Source organism: Malaclemys terrapin, chromosome 9, assembly GCF_027887155.1.
Source record: "Malaclemys terrapin pileata isolate rMalTer1 chromosome 9, rMalTer1.hap1, whole genome shotgun sequence".
In the NCBI taxonomy this organism is placed as follows: Eukaryota; Metazoa; Chordata; order Testudines; family Emydidae; genus Malaclemys; species Malaclemys terrapin.
The window spans coordinates 79,859,439-79,878,731 of record NC_071513.1 but is presented as its reverse complement, the minus strand read 5'-3'; positions in this window follow the sequence as shown (position 1 = coordinate 79,878,731).

The window sequence follows — 19,293 nt, the reverse complement described above, 5'->3', positions numbered from 1 at the left end:
TGTAAAAGTAAGGGGGGAAATTTTCTGGCGGGGTGGGGAGTTGTGGCAGATTGGGGATCATAAGGGAGGGGATCAGGGGGTTTCCTAGCTCGAGGTTTGCTGCCATGTTACATTGCGATTCTTACCACGGCAGGTTCGCTTACTCACCAGATCAGCGGTCGGGGTCACCAGTGTTGTCAGATGCTACCACTGTGGTGCTCTGCTTTCTTCTATGTTGATATCACTCGGCTGTGTGCGTGTGTTCCCTCTGTGTGCTGCCCCAGCTCTGTGCAGATAGCTGACCCAGCAGACCCGAAAAGAACCCCCAATAACCACAGAGTCTAGTAAGATGCAAAGTCACGTCGACTAGGTTTATTGCGACCTTGTACACAATTGCAGTTCCCCGTAGATTACTTAGTCTACTGGGCATACTACGAGAAAGTGCCTCTTGGCAATGGACCCGGCTCAGTCAGTGGTGGGACTTTCCACTGCCCCCTCGGCCGGACAAAGCCACCACCCCAGGGATACACTCTTATACACAGGTACAAACAAGTTACACATCACTCCTGATGTATTGAGGTGCAACTCCTCTACGCAGCAAGGTACAACCCCTCTATGTAGTAAGGTGCCGCCTCTCACCTGGTACATGTTGGTTTGAACAAAACAACACTATCCATCATATTCCCCTTTTGGCCCTGTCATTGGGATGGGTCAGCCTGTTCCTTGTTGTGTGTGGAATGTACAAGTATGCGAATGTTCTGATATCCAGTACCTTTTAGGTATGTATTTTTTTGCAGCATCAGCCCTTTCCTTGCCAGCTTCTGTGAGCAGGGCCTGCCTCTGGCTCACAGCTTAACTTTGCTTTATGTTAGCAAAGTCTTGACTATTACTTTAGTTCAGGCCTTAGGCTTCATACCGGGCCTCTGATACCAAGGTTTATATCTCAGGGCCTCTTCTTACTACACCTGGCAGCCCATTTTGAGCAGCTACACCAGGGCAATAAGAAGAGCACGCTGAGGTGCACTGTGTCTCCAAGAGGCTTTGAAAACCAGTTTCATGAATGATCTAACACTGATGTGACAGTTCTGTGTGTTGTTCCTTACCAAGCTGCCCCCTTTTTTGCATGTACTGCCCTGTAAACTAAACCCCTACCAGTGTTCACAGTGAATAAAGAGCCTCTTGTCCTCAATTTATGCATTTTTATTTTGCTCATAAACACTGACCAGAGACAGCAATGAATAGCAAAGATAACCCGGGTCTAAGGGCCTGATAACGCCGGGGGGGAGGGGCAAGGACACGTAGCTTACTACAACTGCACTGTCTAGCAATCAAAGCTGTGGGAATGAGAGCCTTCTGCTCCATGAACCATCCCCTAGAGTTGAGTTCAAGGGATAATGGAGCTTCCTTCCCCCGCACCCAATCTCCCGCATTCTAGGACGTCTGGGAAAGGAGGATATGGAACTTGGTGGGGAGGGCAGCTGGTTCATCATTGAGTGCAGTGGGACTCTAAGGTCTAACTGCCTTTCCTGCATCTCAACCAGATGCCTCAACATGTCTGTTTGCTCCTCCATAAACCACCATCTTCTCTTGAGTATTACGTTCTTGTTCCCTGCATACTTTCCTGCCCTCTTGGTCGGTGCGCATGCTCTCCAACAGTGTAAGCCTCCATGCTTAGCTGGGCCCTGTCAGTCTCGGGGGAATACATCAAATCACAGAAGATGTCTTCCCTTGTCTGCTTTTTTTTGTCTTCTAATCTGGGACAGCCACTGTGCTAGTGTAGAGGAAGCATCCACAGACAAGGTTGCAGCTGCAAGGAAAAACATACATTGTTGAAAACAGAAGATTAACTCTTGCAATTGTAAGCAGAGTCAGGATGAGCTCTAGCCTGACATCTGAATTGTGGCGAGTTGCGGAAAAGAACTTCAGGGGCTGATCTCGTTTACATAGGCACACCCACTCCGCCTAGCATGAGCCCACAGCAGCCCAAATGATCACTTGGGCTGCTGTGGGATCCCCAGTTTCTCTGTTATTGGGGCAGGAAAAATGAAGTGTTATTACCCTGATTATGTGAATCAAGGACAATGGAACTGTTTTATGACAGAGGGACTCGCCATCAACTAAGTAGCACTCGCTAGACAAGGGACATGGGTTCCAAAACCCTGTGAATTGAGACAGACTGGGGACAAGCAGTTGTACCTGATGGTATGGGCCCCTTTTGAGGGCTGGAAATACCAATTGCACCTTCTCTCTCTACTGTGGAATATCAGAGCTAATTTTAATTCTATTAGGAGTCTAGTTACAGGCTGCTGAGTTGAATTCACTTTGGGCCAATGGTACACCAGTACTGAGGCTCCCCTACTACAAGCTGAAATCACTAAAGAGCTAAAATCACTGAGTGCTGGGGGAGGGGCCTGAAGATATTTTGCTCAGCGGCTGGCAGAGCAGTTTGTGGGATGGCTGGAGTGGCTCACAGGACAGCTGGTGGAGTGGAGTAGTTCGCGGAATGACTGGAGCGGCTTGCGGGACAGCTGGTAAAGCGGAGCGGAGCAATTTGCAGAGCGGCTCACAGTGAAGGCTGCAGCAGAACCCCATGGAGAGGTCGGGCAGTCGGCCTCAGACCACATACGGTGCCCCTAACACCACTGCGCTCCTCCCTCCCCCCAGGCCGGGAGGTAAAACTCTGCAGATAAACTTTTGAACTCTGGGGCTGCACTGACCAGGGACAGAGACTTTTGGGTGATTTTGGGGTTGCTGGACTCAGACTTATTGGGGTGTTGAACTTTTGGGACTTTGGGTGATTTTTTTGGGTTGCTGGACTTAAGACCCTGAGGGGAAAAGGACACTGCCAAACTTACTTGGGGGTGGGTCTTTTGCTCATGGTTTGTGTTATGAATCCTGTTTGTGGTGTTTCCCCAACATAATGCCGCATTGTTTCCCTCCTTTATTAAAAGGATTTTGCTACACTCAGACTCCATGCTTGCAAGAGGGGAAGTATTGCCTCTTAGAGGCGCCCGGGGGGTGGTATATAATTGTCCCAGGTCACTGGGTGGGGGCTCGAGCCGGTTTTGCATTGTGTTATTGAAACAGAACCCCTAGATACTGAACCTGGCCCTTGTTGCTTCCAACTCAGATGGGCAGAAGGGTTACACAATGAATGAAACACTTCACAGCAGTAAATACATTCGCTGAGGTACACGGTCACATTTTGTCTTTTAAAAGAAGCGCCTGCTAGTAAGGTACAACACATGGCAGAGTGCTGGGCAGCAGATTTCGGTCTCAGATCAGGAAGAAATTATTCCACCATAACAGAACTACACACAAAAAATACCAACAGAATACACATATAGTTTGGGGTAGCCAATGTTTGAACTACCCTTTGGACTTACAGTATTATCACATCAACAATATAGCACAGTATCTTTTTTGTTGCCAAATAAAGGAAGAGAATTTTATGAGGATAATATATTTCCCCCACAAAAAATCTCCTTGGATTTTAGTTTTCCTCATTCTCATATGAACTTCAGATACATATAAGCTTTTTAACTGAGGCCTTTGTAGAAATGTACTATAACAGGATAATGTTTGTTTTCACTGGCTGCTACTTACCCTGGAGAAATCAAGAGCCATTGTGCTTGTTCAGAAGGAGGATTTCCTCTCTAAACTTGCCAGTAACCTCCCCTACCCCTCCACCCCCAAAAAAGCCCCAAACAATCACACATTTTGATTACTTTATTTGGTTACTCACATGGTAAACTCATAAAGCAGCATGAGCTATTTAACAGAAAAAATAGAATTAAGCCATTCTCATCCATTGTAAAGCAATGTCAATGTGAAACTATTAATGGATTTGTTATAGAAGTATGTTTTAAAGGAGACCTCATTTATATGAAGGAACTAATTACCAAAAAATGTAAGTTACATAGAGTATGTGATTATAATACATGTCACGTCCAAGCTTTTAGGATGATTGACATATATTAGACTATTTACTTATATACACTGTGGATCAGATTGCAGGATCATGGCCTAGCACAAAGCCCTGCATCCATGTGGAATCCAGCAGCAACCACAGTGGGTAAAGTACCACAGCAGATCTGAGCAGTCAGCTTAGGTCAGGGTTGTCTGATTGCAGGATCAGAGCTATAGAGATGATGTGATGTTGGCAGACCAGGTGCCAACTTATACCAGAGCCCCACTCCAATTAACTTGTGTATTAGTACAGATCAAAGTGATTTATATATTTAATAAAGTATGTTTGCTGTTTAAATTTCATGAAAACTAGTGGGATGTTCCTTGCATTGTTCTCACTTATCTGTATCCCGTTATAATGTAGCAGCAAACATTTACATTGTGTATAGCCCTATAATTAAATAACCCATGAAATGAGAAAGAAGCCTTGTAGAATGCAAATGAAGAACTTTAACAGAAAAGTACTAATTTCAAACCAAGTGGTCATTTCTGGGATGATCGGAGGTCAAAGACTCAAAATGCATTCCTCGCTCTCTGTCATCAAAGGTAAAACCCACATGGATAGTGACACTGTCAGCTTGTTTTCTATAGAATTAGCTACCAGCGGCATCTTTTGTGTAAGATCTAGGTTACCATTTGATCTGGGGTAAATTACTGTTTTTTTGGGAGTGGGAGCAACCCGACGTGGTGTGATTTCTGGTTTAAGTGACATTTTATCACAAAGTCCAGTTTGTCTGGGGAGCAAGAGAAACTGGAGAGTTTAAGGGGACTGTCTGTAACTCCATGGTAAGACTGGTATAGTGATCCAGGAGTTCACATTTGTCACTGGCTTGGTGAAATCTAATTATAGTATACACCATCAGTTTGGGTGTCTGCCCTGTTTTCTGACAGTCTGCCTGAGTTAGGCACTTACTCTGTCTGGAGTGGCTCACAACTGTGACAGATGGGTTTCATAGCAGACCTGTACAGGCGAAATCCTGGTTCCATTGACTTCAATGGGAACAGAATATTCAGCCTATATTGATAGTTGCCAAGTTTTAACCTTAATTATGAAATCCTCCCCCCAATATGTTCAAAACCCAGATCTAAGTTTTGTGGCTTTTATTCATAGTCAATATATTTTATCATTTAAAGAATCTTAGGATTGTAGTTCAAAAGTAGACTCAGAGAATTTGGTCACATAATGATAGTTAATATTAAATTACAAATTCATGATTTCACTAGGGAAGTGTTTGCAAACTGATTGTGTGTGTGTGTGTGTGTGTGTGTGTGTGTGTGTGTGTGTGTAAATAAATATAAAATAAAATTAAAAATGTGGTATTCATAAGTCTTTGGACAAATCAGTATTAAACCCATAGTCTGAAAGTTAAGAGTCAAGCCACAAGCCTGTTGTGTAGGTAATCATTATATTGTTTCTGCTTCCTGTAAGTATGATTACTGCTCATTCATCTCCTATTTAAAACATTTCAAATACTAAACACCACACTTCTGGTATGAATTTTTGGATTCATAATATCTTGCACTACAATTTCATGTCAAGGGTCACAAATACTTTTCTGGATCCATAGTGGTTGTCTGAATTTTTGACTAACGAGTAATAATACCCCATGCTTTGATTCACAACTTTTTAACTTGTCAACCAGCTATTTTCAAAAACCCTTTCACATGCTAGATACTAATCTGTTATATCTGCAGCAAAATGTTAACATTTGAATTTCCTTTTCAAGAAAAAGTGAGTTTGACATGTGATATCTTACAAAAGCTTATTGGCTAGAATAAGCATTTGCAATATGCATCAGAGATCAGTTAGTGGAACAGAACGAGGTCAGAGTATGCATACAAGAGTGACCTTATTTCTTCCTGCCATCCTATTTTCCCAGTGCCTACTTCTGTAGTGAAGTCAGTAGAACAAGATGAGAAATGGTGCTAAATTCTGGGCCAACTTGTATCTTTTACACACATTTGTGCACTAAAGGGAGATAAAGGTTTGGATTATTCATGAACAATAGTGAGCTATTCATTTCTATTTGGATATGAGAGTTTCATCTCCATAACAGTCTCTTTAATAGCTTTCTAATGCTTAGCATAGTGCTGCATATTTTTGTAATACACAATCCTGTTAAATCCCTTTGAAAATATTCATCTAAATCCCTAATAATCATACATTGGATGAATAAGTAGCAATCTTATAAAATTGGCTATAATCCCATTACATTTTAATACATGCTGTAAAAACCAATCCATGGAGAAGAAATAAAAGGAAATATCTATTGAAGTCACTGCTATCGGGTTGGTAGTATACTGAGTTTGTGGCAAAGAGACTTACAATATTACTTGCTTTATACCTGGTTTAAAGAAGTGGCACTGTTACCAGCCAATTGTGCAAATGAATGCTTTTGCTGTGATATTTACATCTCCTCTTGCAGTTTATTATTGATCTCAATTATGTCTAAACTGGAAAGACCATATGGGTGGTCTTCGTTCAAACCAGACCATTTAAAATGATTTCCTGATGAAGTTCATGTTTGGCAGCAGTGGTGTAGCAATACCCAGATATACTTATATCTGTGGCTCAAAAGACTTTTGAAGAGTAATATTTTGGCCTTGGAAAGAATGGACCAGATTTAAAGAAAATCTGACACAGTGTAAAGAATCCTGAAGGAGAATACATTTAGACCAAATTCCCAAAGTCTTTAATCAAACATCTTGCTTATTACATTTCTTATTCCACAAGTCGAACATTTTCAACATTTTTAGTATACTACTTGGGAACAAAGCATAGCTATTTACAACAAGGTGGATACCAAAAAAAAAAAAAGGGGGGGGGGGCAGAGAGCATAAGATAGTAGTGAGATGATTATGATTAGTGTAACTAGTAGTCATCTGGACCCTTCAAATCTTTAGGAAGTTCACCTGTTCCTGTTTTTTAAATGTTTTGAGGTCCCTTGAGTGTGCAAAATATTCATAGAAAACAAAACCCTAAAGTTTGAAAAGTGACTAGTGATTTCTGGTGCCCAGCTTCAGACATGTTAGAGGGGTTGGATATTTCCTAAGTGCTGAGAACCCTCTTTCTGAAAATCAGGTTCTTGTAAGGTGACTCAACTTGAGTACCCAAATCATTTTTCAAACTTTAATTGTTTCAATTCTAACCCAGTATATCTAATTATTGCACCTATGGCAATCTCTGGTAGGCTTGCTGATGTCTTTAAATATCATCAAGTTTGAGGTCAGGATTATAGAGAATAAATGGTTTCTGAGGAACTTCTGACCCGGGAAATCCTCAGAGCATACAGCAACTATCTTTTTGTTATGTGTGTACAGTGCCTAGCACAACAGGGCCTGATCCCTGATTGAAGCATCCAGGTGCTACCACAATACAAAGGCACAAATATTATTATTATTAATATCTGACATTTATCTAAAAACTGAATCCCTCTTCTGTTTCTCTCCATAAAATCAGATATGCTGTTTGCCACCCCCACCCTCCTTCCCAAAAAATCTCTGCCCTCCTTCCCCCCCCCCCCCCAAGCTTCAATAGGACTCCAATGACTTTTAGTGATACTTGAAGGCAGGAATCTTTTTGCTGACTATCAGGCCTGCTCTTTGGGTTGTGCTATGCTCTGGGATTTCCCAAGTCAGAAGTTCCTCAGAAAGCATTATTCTCCTATAATCCATACCTCAAACCTAATGACCTTTAAAGATATCAGCAAGCCTAGCAAAGATTGCAAGAGGTGCTGAGACCGAGGGAGAGGGCGATGGTTATTATTCAAACTTTGTAGAACATTATACAGGCTCTGCTTTGGTTCATGATGAAGGCCGAGGTTATGTCCAACTCTATTTTTTTCTTCTGCGCCAGTTCACTCATCATTATATACAAGGGAATGACAAACGCTTGTAGTGACACTGTAGATAAATGTGGCAGCCATTATGGACTCTCACACACAGATTGGGTGTTGAGGTTTGATTTGACTCCCACAGGACTCTTTCCCATTAAATTCAATGAGAGTAGGACTGGGCCTTAATCACCCTGTTTCAGAGTAACCTCACGCTTCCTACTGAGGCCACTGACCATGTGATGCATAAACTCAGCCTCTCTCACTCTAAATCCATAGGATCCCAGGGCTCTTTTTTATGTTGGACTCAGGCGCTGAAAAGCCCCATCATTTGTAGCTTTAATTTCTCTATTCATCTTTAACAGTCGCTGCAGTGCAGGCTGCCTAACACTGATGTAAGGAAAACTTACAGAAGTAGACAAAGGGACTACCATTTTTAGCAGATAGCTGTAATTCATTCTATGCAAATTCAGTCCTCACTAATCCTACTAACTATACACATTATAAAGAATTTAGTGATGGTTTTGATAAAACCCCATTTACAGGCCACATAGGCCTCTGTCTTAATTCGCAGTGAAAATGTATTTAATTGAATCCTACATGCAATAAAATGTGAAGGAGCAAAAGAATATACAAGTATTAAAGTAATGAAGATCCTACTAAGTAGTTACAGAATATATTCCTGCTATGGGGTACCAGGCAATACCGATACCTACAAAAATATATTGCTCATCAAGCAGGCTTTCTGTTCAATTACAGCATTACTGATGAGCCAGCTTTTCCTTTCTGCCCACCTGCTGGAAGACATTTTGGAAGAGATGTCTTTTACCAATATATGGCAGTCTCAGGAGCTTCCTGCCTTCATGCTTGTAAGAGAGGTCACGTAATGCACTATAACAATTTAGATTATGCCATTGAATCCACAGTTTCAATTATAGGAAGCGTGTGTGAATATTTACTTAGAAAATTGAGGAAGTTTTCTGCAAAGGATGCTACTTAATGAAAAAGTAAAAAATTACTTGCTTTGATTCATTTAAAATTAAAAAAAAAAAAAATAGTTGTAGTATGTACAAAATCCCCCGTAACAAATTCTGCTATACTGAATTTATATCCTTATTACAGGATTAGGACCCACATAGGACTGGCTGACATATCAGTGATAAAGAGGCCCTTGTCTATAGTGCTGGTCTATTGGTTATCATCATTCTCCAATGGCAGTGACTTCCCCACACATCAGAATGTGATTATCCATAGGGTTTTGTATAGTAGTCCTCATGATGGGCAAAATTTTCCCAAACTGCCCCATTTACTTTAAGAGTTCGACTATTTTTAAATGCACATATATTAAATCTATTATGGTCTACCAAATAAATATGTATTTGCATAATTTTAAAATTATCTCTGATCTGATACCAGCTGTTCCTTTGCAGCCATTATGGCCTATGGCATTAATACCTATTTAGGAACTTTCAGAGATACATTTACTGGCTCTTCAATACCATACAGTCTATTATACTATGTCAATGAATGCTTATGGACTCTTTAATACTTGGGTTATTGACATATTAGAGTGTTACTGTCCTAATATAAATGTGGCTGCTGCACATACACCGTATCTGTATTAAAAGTCTCTAAGTTGGACACTACTAGACATTTCTGCAAACCACAATTATCTGCATGTGAAGTAGCCACTTTTCTTGGTAATTTTTAATCCCTTATTCACAGAGGCTTTGCAAGACTCTGTTTAAAAAATAAAATGAAAGCTGTGTGAATGCTAAATTTGTATTTTAAATTTTAGCCTGGAGCAAATTTAATCCCCTAGAAAAGAGGATTTGCTAGACTTTAAAGTGTAAATGCTAAACTTGTATGCTAAATTTTAGCTTGGAGCAATTTTTTTAAAACCAAGTTTTAAACCTATGAAGATAGGATCTTATGATTTTTAAGATTTCTAGATAACGTAATTTCACAGTTTAAATGTAGGAGCAGGGCTGACTTTAGGGTTCCACAAACCTCATTGGGGTGGTCAGGGACGGAGGAGGGGGAAGCACTAATTTGTGTCTTTTTCTTGACAGCACAGGCCAAATTGGTGGCAGTGTGGTCTTTGCAACTCACCCTCAGTTTGCTGGCTCCTCTGGTTGCAGGAGGATACTCAAGTCATGGTGGAAAGAGGGATAAGAAATGCATCATCAATTTCTTTCCTCAGGGGGCAGGTTTCACATTTTGACTCCTCTTCCCCACAGAGGAAGAGGAAAGACCCTCAGTGAAGTGCAGCCTATCAGTTATGCACCTATTTGCAAAAGACCAGAGCTTTTGCCATTTGGAGAGGAGCCCTAACAATGGGCTTGCAAAAAGAAAACAGACCCCCCCCACACACAAATACACTAGAATCCCATTTCTAGGAGCATGGTGCTATCAAAGAGGCAGTGAGCCAAGCCTAAATGAACCCCTTCTACTAGTTATGAAAGGCCATGGAAGAGGGAAATAAGAAAGGGGGTCTCCAACAGATTGTGGCAGGCACTAGGAGGACTTGTGGTTGAAAAATATGCTAGGAGAAGCAGTTGGGGGGCTGGGGTTGAATAGCGACTGATAAAGCATATAAGAAAGAAAGAAAGAAAGAAAGACATTGAGGGAAACCAACTGGAGGGGTTTGTTGAAGAGGGAAAGAAGGGGATTTATGACAATGTTTGGGGAAGTGGTAGGGGGGTGGGTGGGAAATAAATGTAGGTGATCTCCAAGGCTAACCTAAGTCCTCTCTCCAATAGTCCTCAAATCAGCCCCGCTTGGAAGGAATGAAAAGCTAAGTAACTGTTTGTTAGCGGATTAATTTTTAGGACCATGGATTACCATTTAGTGTCAACATACAGTACATTATAGGCGTTTTAAAATTGTTCATACACCCCTTTATCTTCTTTTCTGTAATATTCCAATAAATACACAAACATATAAATATTATGGATCAGTTTTTTCCTGTATGCGGAACAAAAATGTGTTTTTTTTCTGCAGTAAGACAACACTTTGTTCAACAAAACAATTAGACAGCATGATCTAAACTAAGACACTGAAAGGAGAATAATCAAATGAAATGGATTACTAACACTCGACATTTAAAATGCATAACAACTGAGAGTTCAAGAGATGGATATTATTTTTGAACAAAGAGGATGGAAATGGGTAATAAATAGGAAAACAGAGTGATGAAAGCAAAGACCAGCAAGTATTTGGGATTAAGTGAGTTTTTCCTTCCCCAAAGATCTCTTCTATAATGCCACACACAATGTTATAGCGCATATTGGCAGCAAAAGCTTTTAAATAATTTATTACTATATTCATTTAGTCAGAGTAATGCATTGTGGTCTGCCCTCTTCTGGAGCATGTTCACATACCAATCATTTATTTAATTTACAGCAGTGTGAATGTCTGCAATTTCAGAGCCATGAAAGGACTTTAACGGTAATTCTAAAAATAAAGCATTATATGCACACAAACTTCAGGATGTTAAATTATTTCAGTGATTTTGAAGTACAAGATCCCTCATATTTACACATTTCATTTTTTATCTAGCCCAGCAGTGTCAGAGGATATATTCGACTCCACTAGTTGATAAAGGTTTTCAAGTCCATTCTAGATTTCAGTGTACTACAGAAGTTCACTTTAAAGAGTTATTAAGCAAAGTATTCCTATTCAAGGAGAGTAGTTGTCTGTCAAATTTTACAAACAACAGATGACCAACATTTGAATGCCATAAAAAGTATTTTACAAGGAAAGGATTTTAGTCAGTTACAACTCAGAAAAATAATAAGATATTTACCCCCACTGTGTACTCAATCTCATCTCCTTATAGACCAGCCCCTCAAACATTCCCATTTTTAACTCATATTTAAATTCATAAAATTGTCCATACCATCTGGCCAGTGATTTTTTAAGTCCAGTGCCAGTGGCCATTACCAGATGTTTCAGAGGACAAAGCAGAAAATTCTGTAATGGAAGTTTGTAGAATAACTTTTCAATAGTGAAGTTTATTCCTATGTCCCAGAAACTGGTGGTTGTCTAACGCTCTGAAATGAGGGCTATGTAATAAAAATGTGAAAGTTCTCGTTATATATGTAAGTGACTAACTCTTTTCAGGTCTTGACTTCACTGATATTCAGAGGTGGTGAGTTTCATAAGTTAATCAGATTTTATATAGAAGTATTTTCATTTATCCAATATTAAATATGTTGCCATACAGTTTTCCTGAATGTTCTTTCATTCTTGTATTATGAGACGAGGTAAACCAAATCACCCAGTTTACCTTTTCTGCACCATAATTATTTTAACTCTATCATGTGCCATTTAATTCACCTCTTCTCTAAGCTAAACAGTCCCAATCTTTTCAATCTTTCATCATATAGAAGACTTTCTATTCCTCTAACTATTGTCATCCATCTGAATCTGCTCTGTATCATCAATATATTAACAAAAATATTTTTGTTGAGGAGTTACTCACCTAAGTCCTGTCCCCAAAGTCATATTACAATCTTTAAAAAAATCAAGGAAAGCAGCAGCACACAACTTTCCAACTCTAGAGGCAGAAAAAACGCATTATTTTTAAAAAATTGATTTTGCTCAATCTATTTTTTTTTGTTATACCAACAGGAATGATGCTCATGGAGTTGGAATATATTTTCAATCAATAGCTTCTGGCCTTATCATATGACTCAGTTTAGCTTTGGGATTTAATCATCTGCAGATCCAGTTTACTGCAGATCATGAAAAACGATTTCCATTTCCTGACCAGACATTGTGCTAAACTACTTACGGTGATATTCTTTTGTGACAGTCTGCCCCTTTTTCAAGACTATGATAAATTTTGTACAAACCATGCCTTGTAAGATATCATCTGAAAGCTCAGGATTTGCTCATCAGTATTGTCCTGATAAAATATGTGGCAACATTGTATGTAAAGTTATAAGATTCTACTGTATGATACTGTAATGCTGAGTCAGCAAAGGTTAATCAGCAAGCCGGGTGATCTGGAAGCAGCTGTTAAGGACATATCAAAGGGGTGTTGGCAATGGTAAACACGGCCATTCCTGATAGATAGTTATCAAAGGCACGTTAAGTAGACTAGAATCTTTAACTTGTTTGCCTGTATTGTTAGAGAATCAAAGTGTTTGTGTATTGATCTTTTAACCACAGCAACTTTCTCCTTTCTTTTATTATTAAGCCTTTAGTCTTATAGTTACTAAAAGATTGGCATCTGTGTGATTATTGGGTAAGATCTGAGACTCGTATTGACCTCGGGATAAGTGTCCGGTCCTTTGGGATTGGTGGACCTAACATGGTGAATCAGGTTTTCACTAACCCCTCACTATATTAGACTTGGCTGTCTAGATGGAAGTCTAGGGTTGGAACACTTAAGGGGACTGTATTTGGCTTCTTGATGACCAGCATGGTATTACAGAAGCTGTTTTGTTACTGGCCTGGTGAATCTAATTATAGAATAAACCACCAGCTCTGGGGATTGTCTGCCCTATTCCTTGCAGTCTGCCTTGTGTATAGCATCCTCAGTGTGCCCATCCAGGCACCCAGTCATAGATGTTAAGACATACTCCAAGTCTGGGGAAGCAGCCACAAATCAGTTTCTCAGAGACAAAAAAGGCAAACTGATGCCTCAGCCAGGTGTCAATGAAATCAATGGATCATCACCCTGTTAAGTGACCATTCTTTGCATCTTGCTAAAGAAACAGCTGGAGGTTCCCATCCCCACAGACTTTGTGTCTCCTGAACCCCAGCTGGAGATGATTCTCAAAGAAGAGGAAAAAGTATAAAAATGGGGAACAGGTGCCCCAAATCATCCCTCCCTTCATTTCTACTCATTGCATTGACATCACTTGAAGGACAAAGGAAGCATCATTGGACTGGGGAGGGATCCTGGCAGAAGGAATTCAGCCAATAAGACTGATAAAACATGTGGTGAGAGAGACTTTTGCTTTGAATTCACTTAGCTTGTCAAGTTAAGCGTTAGTTGGGTATTACCTTTTATTTCTTTGTAACCAGTTCTGATTTTTATGCTTCAATACTTGTAATCACTTAAAATCTATCTTTCTGTAGTCAATACACTTGTTTTGTTGTTTCATTTAAACCAGTGCGCTTGGATTTAAGTGTTTGGGAGACTCCATTGAGATAACAGGATTTGTGCACATCATTTTCTATTCATAAATGATAGACTTCTTATGAACTTGTCTTGTCCAGGAGAGGGCGGCTGGGCAATACACACACATTTCTGGGGGAAAGTCTGGGTCCGGGAATTTGCTGTTGTGCTCTGCAGTGTAATTCAAGAGTGGCTGGCTATAGCTGTGTAGCTGGGAGTAATTTACATGCTGGAGGCTGTGTCAGAACAGAACAGATCTTGTTGCTTTCACAGTGAAGCAATGTAAAAGGCATCCCAGGTTGCATAATTAAGGGGACACAGCTGTTCAACAGTCCAGGTTGTACCCTGGATAATGTCACAACTCTATATGCCATAATGACCTGTTCATGTGAAATGTTGTTGCACAGAAAACTCTGTGCATGCATATGTAGTGAACAGAATAAATGAATGAAGTTATTATTAACAAATTTCTATGTCACTTTTCAAACTTAATTCTCTATAAACATCACTACACATGAATTGCCAAAACCATGACTCAAAGGTGTTTTCTACAATCTCTCCTCAATAAAATTGCGTTACCTTCATCTCCTTGAGGAGATGAGCAATACTGCACAAAAATGGAATTTAACTTATTCCTGCAGGTTGGCTTTAGGCTCCAGTGCTGAATGTGAGGGTCAATATAGTCTCAAAGAAGAAAAGAAATATAAGTTTTAAATGTATAATATATTGAATACCTTTCTTACCTGTTTCAAGGGTATCATTCAGAATGTAATTTAAATGCTTTGTTTGGATAGGCTTATTTCATTTTATTATTTAACTAGATCACATTAAAGTCCCAGTAAATGCATGGAATTATGTTTATTTTTTACTGTTTTTCTCTGTATGCAGAATAGCATTCTTCCTAACCCTCTCAGAGGCTAATTTTCCCCCACCACTCCTATGTTAGCTGACAGTGACCTATTATAGAGATTATTTTCCAGATGCTTTTATCATAATCCCTGAAAATTTATTCCCAAACACATCAAGGCAGAATACTTTAATGTTATCCTTGTGACTCTGTGGAAAGATGCATACATCTTGAGGAGGGGCTTGAAGGGGAACAGGGTAGTGGCTTTACAGACTAGTCTGGGGAGGATATTCCATACATAAAAGAGCTGCAAAGTAGAAGATACAAAAGATACACTTGGGAAAGGAATGGTTACTAGGCCAACTGAGACTGGCATCAGGAAATCTTTCTGATACTGGATGTTCTAGCCAGTACCAGAATCTAAATAATTGGATTAATATATTTTATTAGTCTTTTTTTTCTTTGAAGCTGTGCATTATTCCACATACATTTAATAGAATTCTCATTCTTCCATTCCCTAGCTTAATGTATTTATTGAGAAGTTCAACAATTATTGCCAGAAGCCAGTATTTTAAAATAAACTGATGACAATTTATCATAAAGAAAAAAATATCAGGAAGGTCAACAATCCAAAGATGTTGTTAATAAATTTAAGAGTATAAATCTTGAAAGAGTTATTCAACTAAGTAAATCATTGCTGGATTTAGCAATTTGGGGAGGGGATCCGGTGTGGAGGCGATGACTGCTGCATCCTGGGCTTGCACAATCTGCCCTGCCACCATGATAGGGAGCAACACTGCCCCCCACCTCCAGTGAGTACCCCTGCTGCAGGTACCCCCTCCAATATCCCGGGCAGTATTCTCTCCAGCTCCCCTCCCACCCCCCCTGGGCAGTATCCTCTTTTGAGAACCTGAAATATGTAACCCTAGACAGGAGGCCACAAAAGAGAAGAGCACCAAGCACCAAGGTCTTCTACAGTTTCATAGAACACCTGAGAGTAGTTTTCTTGGGCTGAGAGACCCATATTTTGACCACTCCAGCTAAAAGAAAAATTTTAAAGTAAGGATAATGTGCATGATAACGTGATACAAAGGAGTACTATACAGATGAGAATTATTCTTTCTACTTCCGATTACATGTTGAGTATTAGAGGAACTCAAATATCTTTTTTATAACCCATCTGATCCAATAAAAGAAGCCTCCTTAATTAAAGTTGGAATATACTACTAAAAAAAGCAACCCCCACTCAAAAGAACTAAAATAAGCCAGTTCAGATGCTTTAGAAATTTTTAACTGTTCAATCCAAAGCAAGCTGGCAAATCTTCTTGTCCAAATGCCCTTAAAAGATTACTTACTCATATTAAAATTTAAAACCGCTCTAAACTTGTTTCTTGTAGCAAAGTCTTCCACTTACTGCATATTAAAAGGCCTGGGAGTAGCTATTTGTTAGGGAGATTACATGCAAGATCCATATCTAAATAATGCTTTCCCAAATACTACTAAGTCAAGAGTACTGAAACTCCTGAGGTTCCACTGGGAATGGAAGTGATACCAGAGGAGAGCAATGATTCTTTAAGCATCCCTCAGTTCCTGGACATTTTGCAATATTACCCCAACAAAACAGTTACTTTGTTAAGAAGCTGAATTGTAATAATAGCAATTTATTTGCATGATATGCTCCTGATAGTCTGGTTTTGTTACGCAACTTCTTGCTCTCTCACTTTTCATACGTTGCTTGGTCTCCTCCTCCAACTGGAAGAATTAGTGACAGATAGCAAGAGAAGGCTGTTATCAATTTAAATTCATTTTAAGATTCCTTGCCCCAAAGGAAACCTTGTTGAGGAAAATGATAAATATGCTCTTTACTAAAGTTATTTATTCACGGAGGGAAGTGGCAAATGTAATAGATTTTAGCAATTAATTTAGAAGCATTCCTCTAGGCAGAGAAAATGTTCAGCACTGTGTTTTAAAGGCAAGAAAAAAAAGAATCAATTAAGTGTTTCAATTCAATCTCAAGCATCCTAGAATATTTGCTAAGAGTAATGAACTACTGAGAATCTGTCCCCATTCTCTATCTTCCTTCTCTCCAGTCGGAACACCAGAATAGAATACTGCATACACAATCAAAGACAAATTATTAAACACAGGGCCCAAAACTATGGAGTCCTCATTTGAGAAAACTCCCAAAAACTTGAGGCAAGTTTTGCCTTATGGAGCAAATCCAAACCCCAGCACTCACACCAAGTATCTGGGCCAAGTGCTGGAGAGATGCACGTATGGGCAGAATTCCCCAGCTTGTATAGTTTCTATGGGGTCACTCCATGGCCATAATACCAGCTGACTCTAGAGCCCTTCTACAGACCCCCCTGTTGAAGCAGATGAGGTGATCTATTCAACAGGGAATCTCCTGGTCCCTCCCCATGCTCTGCCCCTACATTGCTATCATGCTGGGGACCAAAAGGAACAGGGCTTCATGCAGAAGACGCATGGATTCCCCCCACAAATTCTGCTGCACAGGGGCCTTCCATAGACACAGCAGGAAGGCTGCATTTACACCTAATTAAGAATTACAAAATCAGAACCTTAATGACAGCTTGTCAAAAGAGGGGTGCAGGAAGGTAGAGAGTCCAAACCACTTATCCTAAATAAAGTGTTTTGAGGTTGTACAATTAGCAAGTACCCTAGTTTCCCAGACAGCTGCAAACTCAGACCCTGTCTTGAGACTGGAGGTTCTCACTGACAGACTAACTATTGTGAGATTAGTCCCAAATTCATTTTTACTTTTAGATATTTTCAGTGAAATATAAGATTATATATACAAACTATGTAAAACATTATTTTCTAGGTAGGATAATAGACATGGTGAACAGAGTGAGGAGACTCAGGGAGTTCGGTGGTATAAGGTTAAATGGATAAGTGATATTAATTTATTTTAAATTGCAAGCATACTGGGAATATAGATTAGCCAACTGCAAGTAAAGGTCTGCATAATTGGTTTCTTTCTTCTGAGTCAATAGGTTTGCTGTGGAGAAGCTGTAGAGGTGCTGTAATTTTCTTGGCATTGAGGAAAGCTGTAGAGTTTGCTGCCAGCTGGGAGAACCCATTCTAAGCTAATGTAGGGGCTGATTAATCTCTCACCTACTAGCCTCTTCCAAGGTGCTAAAAAGCCTGCTCCAGTCTCAAGACCAGGTCATCTTGGGAGATTAGTTTAGGCATAGATCAGTTTAGCAAGACTTTGCTTGATTTAGGCAGACACACATTCTAGCTTTGAGAGAGTTTTGCCAGGTAAAGGCCTGCAACAGCCTGAAAAGATTCTGCATAGCCTGGAGAGAGACATGTTCTAACTCAGAGGGTGTTTACTTTAATTGGGAGAGGTATTATGAAGTTGCTATGGGAGTTTTTGTAACTTAAGTTATTTCCGTTCCTACAGGATCTAAAATTAGAACTATGTTTTCCCTGTATTTTTTGATGCTTCCAAGTCTTACAGTTCACACCAGTTAGACTGCTGTGCAATGGAGACACACACATGTTAAAAAGATTTTTTTTTTAAACTTAAAAATCAAATGTGTACTTTCTATTTCAGAAACCCCAGTGTCAGGATTAGTAGAAAAAGGAACAAGTTTGTTTCTTGAAATTCCCATACAAGAACTATGCAGATCTATACCAGCTGAGGATAAATATCTTATGTCTTCTTTAAGATCCAAATTTTCAAAATGCCCATTCATTTTGGGGGCCTCCATCTCTGGGTGCCTAGCTTACGGCTTCTTGAAACTAATTTTCATAAGGGCCGAGCACCCACAACTCCAACTAAAGCCAATGGGACCTCTGGGCCCTCAACACTCCTGAGGGGGGAAAAAAACCAGACCTACCGTTAACTCAACTTGGGCATAAAAATTGAGGCATCCAAAACAATTGGGCACTTCTGAAAATGCATGTGCTAAGTGTTTACTAGTGTGTTCTCTTTCAGTGATTAAAAACTGATTTATAGAAGTGACCTCAACGTTTTGGCAAGGCCAGGATTTGAAGCTTAAATTAAAACACTTGCAGGACAAGTTGCCTGGTATTCCCTGCCCAACAACATTCACACTGCCCATTCTATCTATATGTGTTAGAAAACAATATATCCTCATTCTTTCCCCCCCCCATTTTCAATTTTTTTGTGCATTCATACAGTTTATTTATAATGCATTTGAATTGGCTACCCTGTAAGTCAATAAATAAAAGAGCATGAGCTCTTGATAAAAAAGCAACAAGGAGTCTGGTGGCACCTTAAAGACTAACAGATTTATTTAGGCATAAGCTTTCGTGAGTAAAAACCTCACTTCTTCGGATGCATAGAGTGAAAGCTACAGATGCAGGCATTATATACTGACACATGGAGAGCAGGGAGTTACTTCGCAAGTGGAGAACCAGTGTTGACAGGGCCAATTCAATCAGGGTGGATGTAGTCCACTCCCAATAATAGATGAGGAGGTGTCAATTCCAGGAGAGGAAAAGCTGCTTCTGTAGTGAGCCAGCCACTCCCAATCCCT